Source organism: Panthera tigris, chromosome B1, assembly GCF_018350195.1.
Source record: "Panthera tigris isolate Pti1 chromosome B1, P.tigris_Pti1_mat1.1, whole genome shotgun sequence".
NCBI classification, from domain to species: domain Eukaryota; kingdom Metazoa; phylum Chordata; class Mammalia; order Carnivora; family Felidae; genus Panthera; species Panthera tigris.
The window spans coordinates 192,952,464-192,960,721 of NC_056663.1; positions in this window are offsets into that span (position 1 = coordinate 192,952,464).

Genomic DNA, 8,258 nt, shown 5'->3' on the forward strand with positions numbered 1-8,258 from the left:
TAGCTATTCTGGTGTGTATGTGAGTGTGAGTGTGTGGTGTGTGTGTGTATGAGAGAGAGAGACAGAGACAGAGACAGAGAGAAAGAGAGAGGGAGAGTATTTATTTGTGGTTTTAATTTGAATGTCCTTGAGGACTAATAAAGAATAAAGTTAGGTACATTTTCATAAATTTATCAACTATTTGTAAATCCCTCTTGGGTAAAATATTTTGCTTTTTCCTTTGGCTTGGTTGTCCTTTTGTTCACTGATTTGTAGGAGTTCTTTATATATGTTGGGTATATGTCCTTTGTCAGATACATGCATTGCAATCTTGCTTGCCTCTTCATTCTCTCAATTGTGCTCTTAATGAATAAAATTAACTCCCGTAGTTTCTGATTCTCCCTTGGAAATTTGCATCCTTACCACTTCCTAGTGCATAGACCCACTGAACAGGAAGAGAAAGGATTCCCATTAAGGTATAGAGAGGCTTGGAGACCACCTGACTCAAAGCCCTCAGTTTTTCCTTCCTGGCCTGTAGCCAGATGAGTGACTTGTTCTATGTCACAGGCTCAGTGAGCAGCAGGCTCAGAATTTGGGTCCAGGGCTCTTGCACACAGTGCTCACTGTCATCAGTTTGGGATGGTGGAAACCAAGTGAGTGTCTACGGGACGTGACAGCACAGTTGTTAAATTGCATCTACATTGGTGGGTGAGAGTTTCATCAGCCAATCGCCAGAGGACTGAAAGAGCTGACCCCTCTGGATCCAGCGCCCCCTGCCCCCTGGGCAGGAGCAGCTGTATACTTAAGAAATTCTCGATACGCATTGCTCACTTTGCGAGGTTGTGCACAGCCAGACAGCCATGTCCCCATTCTAAACACAGTGAGGGCTTGTTGATGTTGGAAAAAAGCTTGGCAGAGTAAAAGGAGGTGGGAGGTTTAGCTCTACCACAGTTTTACTCTAGTAAGTAGTTGAGCTCTAGCAGAAACCCTGGTTATCCAGTGTGGTTGGAAAATTATAAAGTCGAAGCAACAATTCATCTCATCTTAAGGAGCCGATGAGGTCACTTGTCAAGGCCACACCTCTCACTGGCCAAGGCCAAGTGTAGCTGCTGAGTCAGCACTGTGCCCTTGGGAGGGGACAAGTGGAGGGACAGATAGACAGCCTGGCCACTGTTCCAGAAGATTCCTACAGAGACAGAGCACCCAGGCATCTTCCTCCAGTGGAGTGGATGTTAGCAGTGACCCCAACTGCCCACAAGCTCCACCCATCACTGGGCCGACCTCTGGAGACACTCTGACCCCTCTTTCACCAGTCAGATTGAGTTTTTAAGAACCTGCTCTGATCAGGATTGCACTCTTCCTTGCAATCAGCATTATTTATTTACATACGTAGAAGAGGCGAGAAGGATACACCCAAATGTGTATCTCTGGCTGGTGGTGCTATGAATAATTTCTATTTTGCAATATGAATTTTCCAGTTCTTCTATTAGACTGAGCCATTTGAAAATGTGCTAGCTCTGTAGATCAAAACTGACTCAATGCTAGCAATGTCAAGTGGTTTGATCTCATATAACAAGCATTATTGTAGAATTTTAAAAATAATAAAGACTTGAAAAATACCATACTTATGTTAGAATAAAAATAATGCTACTACCTGCCATTTACTAGGTTCTTTTTATTGCTAGACCCTCCACTACATATCCAACATATTATTTAATCCTCATACCAGTACTATGAGGTAGGGACTACGATTAGCCCCTTTTTATAGATGAGCGAACTGAGGCTCAGACAGCTCAAGCTCCAGGGAAGCAATCACTCCACTAGTAAGGGCAGCACTGAATCAGAGCTCTAAGCCCTTGCTCTTCACCGTTACCCCAGGCAGCGTAAACCTGTGCCCTCTGCGTTCAACTGAAACCATAAGTCAGAAAATAAAGGCAAACACCTGGTAATGAGACCCAGCATTTGTGGGTTGTGCTTTATGTTGTATCACCATGCCTCCCCATAGCAGATATCCGGACAGGATTTGCTCAGCAAATGCAATAGTTAGAACTTACAAGGAAAGGCAGAAAAACAAAGGGACAGACGCATTGAGCTGACCCTAGTTTGTCCAGTATATTCCCTGGTTCAGGACTAACCCGTGAACTCCCTGACTCTCCATCTCCCTCCTTTGTCTCCATGGCCTTCTCCCGGGACCACGCCAACACTCGCTAGGATCAAAACAAAGAGTGTGTGCTAACCACAGGCCAGCAGAGGGAGAGCCAACATCAGCCTGTTCCAGTGTCGAAAACAAACCTCTTTCCTCTAAAATCTTGGTTTTGAGCTGCCCAGCCTCTCTCTCTCCCTGTCTCCCTGTCTGTCTGTCTCTCTGAACATTACCCACATCGGGGTGCTGTTTCTGGAAAAGGTGTGTTACCTCCGTTTTCCTGAGCACTTCCTGTGGACAAGCATCATTGTTAAACACTTTACATACAACCAGTATTTCAAACTCCATCCGGCCAACAGCAGAGACCAAACATTTTACCCCAGAGCTGTAGTCCCTGGGTTTCGGGGCGGGGAGCGTGAATTCCCACAAAATTGCTCCTAATGTGTGTGTGTGTGTGTGTGTGTGTGTGTGTGTGTACAGGCTTAATACGCTTTCACTTCTATTTTTTCCTAAAGAGAGAAGCCTTCTCTTTCAGCAGAGTCTCAAGGAGGATGCAGTGGAATTTAGGGACCTCCTTAGGAAGAGGGGGTTAAGAAAACGCTGCCTAACTGACATGAGAGACATGAAGCCATTCATTGTTCTTAAGCCTCTGGCGTTACAACAGGGTTCAGGCAAGCGTGTAAGAGTCAAGAACATTGATCAATGAAGGATGAATTGCAAACTCTTAATGCTGTGTTATCTAAGCTATGTTGGAATAGAACGAAACATCCTGTACTGTCGAGATGGTGAAACCAGTTCCGTAATCAAAGGAGGTCTCCTATAACACGGCGGCGGGGGAGGGAGGGAAGGCAGGAGAAGGCCAGAGAAGACAATGTGCCCATTTGTTTAAGAAACAGAGCAGAGCAGGGAAGTGTGGAGAAAGCTTGAGGTTATTCAAGAAGCATAATCCATTCCATTTGGATAGCGCTTCACAGTTTATAAAGCTCCTTCATATACACACATGCCAGAGGTCCTCAGAATAATTCTGTGACTATCATCTGCTTTTGATCTAGGAAGAAATTGAAGCACAGAGAGGTTAAGTCATCTACCCAAGCTCACACAGCTGGCAAGTAGCTAGTATGGGATTCCACTATGTTGAGCCACTAGCCCACGAAAACCTTGGCCTCACCACCAACATGCAGGTGGATCCTGAAGGGCAAAGCCTGCGGCTGCCCATCAATCGTGAGCCCCTCAACCGGAGATCCAAGCGGTCATTTTCACGCATATCCTTGCCTTTGGATCTGACCCTGGATACTCCAGGTTGAGACATAGCTCCATGACTCACTGATACATGGACCGACGAAAATAAGGTTAAGGAGTCAACATCCACAGTCAGTAACTAACCCCTGGGCAAGAAGGCACCTTCCAGAAACTGTGACCTTGACTTCCTTAGGAGATCTGAACTGTATTTTTACAAAGAGCCCAGGTCCTCACCATATCATGTCAGTGTCTTGGGGGAAAAGAACAAGACCAAGCCCGGAACAGATCAGAACATGGAGATTCAGACTTGGCTGAGTGCCCTCTATCCCTGGGGGCGGCAGGGAGCAGGGTTGGAGGGTGGGGAGGAAGCCACTCACAAGACGGGAAAGGCAGGTTCTGCCTCCAGCTGTGCCAATGGCCAGCCACTTGACCTTCACAAGTCAGCGCCAAGCTGTCCAAATCAATGCAGTTGTGGGGGCAGGCACAGACCAAACGCTGCCCTGCCTCCAGTTCCCAGGAAGGCTAAGCAAGAGTCTGCAGAAAGCATTTCACAAGCTCTGCTGTAAGGAATTGAATTTCAAGATCACAGACCAAGCCCCTGCTATTCCTTCCCCCTTCCCAAAATCCCTAGAAATGACATAACCAAACATTTTGAAAACGAAGAAGCCTAACACATTATTCTCTAACCTAAAAAGAAAAAAAAATCAGAGTTCTGGGGTTGTTATGTGCCATATTGCCGAAGCATCGCTTTTTGTGGGTTTCCCCATAGCAGCTCTGGCCTGAGAGATTAGTCCCAGAGAAGCAGCTGCTCAATAAAGTGGAGGTTGTGATTTTTTTTTTTTTTTTTTTAACGTCGCGAACAGAAGAGGTGAGGGGAGGAGGAGCCGTTGGGGAGAATGTAGGATTGAGCAGCCCAGTGTGGCTATCAGCTGCCTCCTGCAAGCTGGGCACCCGGCTGAGCCCAGGGAATAATGTGTGCTGACCAGCTGGGGAGGCAGTGAGCTGTGACGCAGACAATGCATTGAGCTGCCCACCCGCTCGTGTCTTACAGGCTTCCATCTGATAAAGGAACAATTTGAATCAGGATTCACAAAAGGAAGAAAATACAAAAACACCTTCGCTCTTGAATTTTCAAGATATCTTGTCTCCTATTCTGCCACATTAGGAGTCAACTGTCCTAGAAAATCTGAAGTCGTGGCTGTTCACCGAGGGTCTCCTGTGGGCCAGCGGGATAGGAGACGGTTCCACAGACAGGACAACAGATCAGGGAAGTTACGTGACTTAAATACAGGGTTGCCAGATTTCGCAAACAAATTACAGAAAGGCCGGTTAAATTTAAATGTCAGCTAAACAATGAACAACTTTTAAGCCGCGAATGTCCCATGTAACACTTGGAATATTGACACTAAGAAAGAAGTTGTTATTTTTCTGAAACACAAGTTTAACTGGGTGTCTTGCATTTTTCTTTTCTTTTTTTTTTTCTTCGGGCAATCCTACTTAAATATACCTATTTAGTGTCACATCTAAACCTAGGATGTTCTTTGTTTAAAATTTTTAAATGTTTATTTATTTTTGAGAAAGAGACAGAGTGCAAGCAGGGGAGGGGCAAAGACAGAGGGAGACACAGAATCCGAAGCAGGTTCCAGGCTCTGAGCTGTCAGCACAGAGCCTGATGCGGGGCTCAAACTTGGGAACTGTGAGATCATGACCTGAGCCGCAGTCAGACGTTTAACTGAGTCACCCAGGCGCCCCTAAATCTAGGATGTTCCAATTACAAATATTCTACTCCACTATACTGACTTCCAAGTGCAAGAATTAAATATGTACGAGATTACTTTATTATTATATACTGTATTCTCCCATACTATAGGATATATTATTAAACTCTCTTTAAATAAATGACTTGCATACTAATCTTTATCTCAGACTCCACTTCTGGGGAAAGTGTTCTAAAGACAACAAATGACTTAGGCTCTCTCATTCAGAATTGTCCCCTGACTCTGAATGGGAGACTAGTCCTTCCAAATCAGGGACCATATATACTCCCTTGTGGACATTAGTAGAGATAGCGACACCTACGACAATCACAACTGGCTTACAGAGGTGACATAGTAGAGTTTCTAGGAGCAGCATCCAGTGTCCATCCAGAGGCAGTGGCAGCTTGGGGACCAGCTCTGTGGCTTGGATATTTCTTGTGTAGCCTCCAATTCTGGTTCACTGACTTCTCTAGAAAGCTGATGTTATCCAACATGCTGTTTTTTAAGACTATCTTTTTAGAACAGTTTTGGGTTCATGGCAAAGTTGAGCAGAAAGTACAGATATTCCCCATGTCCCTCCTGCCCACACTACCACAGCCTCCCCTCTATCAACCAATATGCTTCTGATATATTGGTTTTCTGGTTAGATTATCCAACATTGTTTTCTTGTGATAAAGAACTCTGCTGAGGTAGTCATCAGTACCAGAACTGACATGGTTGCACCCGCAGGCTCTCAGAAATGGATGAAATTAGATTTTCTTATTTGATCTGGTTAGGGTCATAGTGAGTGAAAATCCAAGTCTGGTTGAGGTATGGGACTCTGGTGATCTGACAGGTGGCAAAACAGTGACTACACATGGTCAATGGTAAGAAAGTGCCTAGGAAGGTGTAGTGTGGGACCCTGTGGGTGATACAACAGAACCTGGAATAAAAAATTCTAAGACTATGTGAGTATTTGCTTCTGATGGAAGTGGCTAACTTAAGGAAGGACAATATTAAGCATACAGTTCTAAATCCCTGGTTCAACATAAAGACCTAAAATCATGGGCTTTCATCGACTGAGCTAAAAACTAAGAGTCTTTCAAATTGGGGGACTGTGGGGTTGAAGCATTCAGAAAGCAAGCCCAAGACTGGTCTTACCTGGTGGCTAAAGTCAGGCCTCTGTCCCCCAGAACTAAATGTGTTAGTTACATATTTCAAGTATCACTTTAGTAGGCTGCCACTGATGTTGACTCTAGGAACACCAGGAATAATTAGCCAAAGATCCCACAATTAACACCATTCTGACTGGCGTAATGGTGTTGAGTGGTTAGCTAACTTGGCTGAGTCTGCAGGTTCTAAGACGAGAAGGAGGGTGTCTGGCTCATATTGTTGCCTGTACTTTCCCCTCCCAGGGTACAGTCAAACTGTTCCTCCACCACGTGATGAAGAAGTCACGTGATAGCTGATGCAGTGGGTCACTGTGATGTATGCCTCCTTCTGAAGTTTATACAGCAACAAAGATCTCCTTCCTATACACATTTAAAAAAGAAAATATGGCATTCAAGGAAATATAGTCTAGAGAACAAAGGCATAAAAGGAACTTCAATCTATACCATGCCTCTCAAAGCATATTAAAGAAAAACTCACTTCTGAAAGTGCTGCTATAAACATTGGGGTACAACAATAGCCAAATTATGGAAAGAGCCTAAATGTCCATCAGCTGATGAATGGATAAAGAAATTGTGGTTTATATACGCAATGGAATACTACGTGGCAATGAGAAAGAATGAAATATGGCCTTTTGTAGCAATGTGGATGGAACTGGAGAGTGTTATGCTAAGTGAAATAAGTCAGGCAGAGAAAGATACCATATGTTTTCACTCTTATGTGGATCCTGTGAAACTTAACAGAAGACCCTGGGGGAGGGGAAGGAGGGGAAAAAAAAGGTTAGAGAGGGAGGAAGCCAAACCATAAGAGAGTCTTAAAAAACTGAGAATAAACTGAAGGTTGATAGGGGGTGGGAGGGAGGGGAGGGTGGGTGATGGATATTGGGGGGGCACCTGTTGGGAGGAGCACTGGGTGTTGTATGGAAACGAATTTGACAAAAAATTTCATTAAAAAAGAAAAGAAAGAAAAGAAAAAAAAGAAAAACTCACTTCTATGTCACAGCAGAATGTTTTGAAATCCCTCCCTTTCATTTCTCTTGCTCTCAACTACCTCCCCAAACTGCCTTGAAACACTTTTCTCTTTCTCCTTCATCCCCTGTCCTCCATCATGGCCCATGCATGTACCACAGACTCATCTCTTTGCTTCTCCTTCTGTTTCTTGTCCCCGTCCTAGCAGTAAATCTTGACTCTTTCTGGGGTGGATAACTTACCTCTACTTTTCTGCTTCTCCCTGCCACTGACTTATAATACAACTCAACTATAAAATAAGGCTGAAGAGTAGGGAGGGACAGGATCCTGGAGGGAGGGGAAACTTCTCCCTGGGCATTACCCTGTTTTCCCGAGCGAACAGGGAGATGGGAAGAAGAGAATGATAATTTGGGCACCCCAGACACAGGATATGGTGAACATGGCTTCAGCAGAGTGAATTTTGTCATGAGTTGTACTTAGCCACACACACTTGCTTATCTCGTCATGAAAATGGAGATCCCCAAACTTCCTTTTCATTTGCTTCAAATATGAAATGTGATAATATATACATGCGAAACCTCCAGCACAGTCCTTAGTACGTGGTCAATAGAAGGGAACTATGGTGGAAAGTTGAAGGCCCAACAAATCTTTCTACTCCCTTCTAAGCCATACTTGGTGCAGACATTGATACATATTGGATACGTATTCTGTTTTTTCTCAACATTTTATCGAAAAATTTTTCAAACGTTCAGAAAAGTAAAAAAAAATTGCAGTGAGTAGCTAATGTACCTACCACCTAGATTCTACAAATAACATTTTATTATACTTAGTCACTATCTATTGCTCTGTTCATCCCTCATTGCAGCTTGTTTTTAATAGAGTTCAAGGTGAGCTGCAGAAGTCAGTACTTCTCCCCAAATACCTCATCTTGCATATTTTTAAAAGACCTTCTGAGAAGGACATTGAAAAACACCTTTTTGTATTTGATAGAGGTTTTGGTGGGTCTCCTTTTCTGCCAAAAAT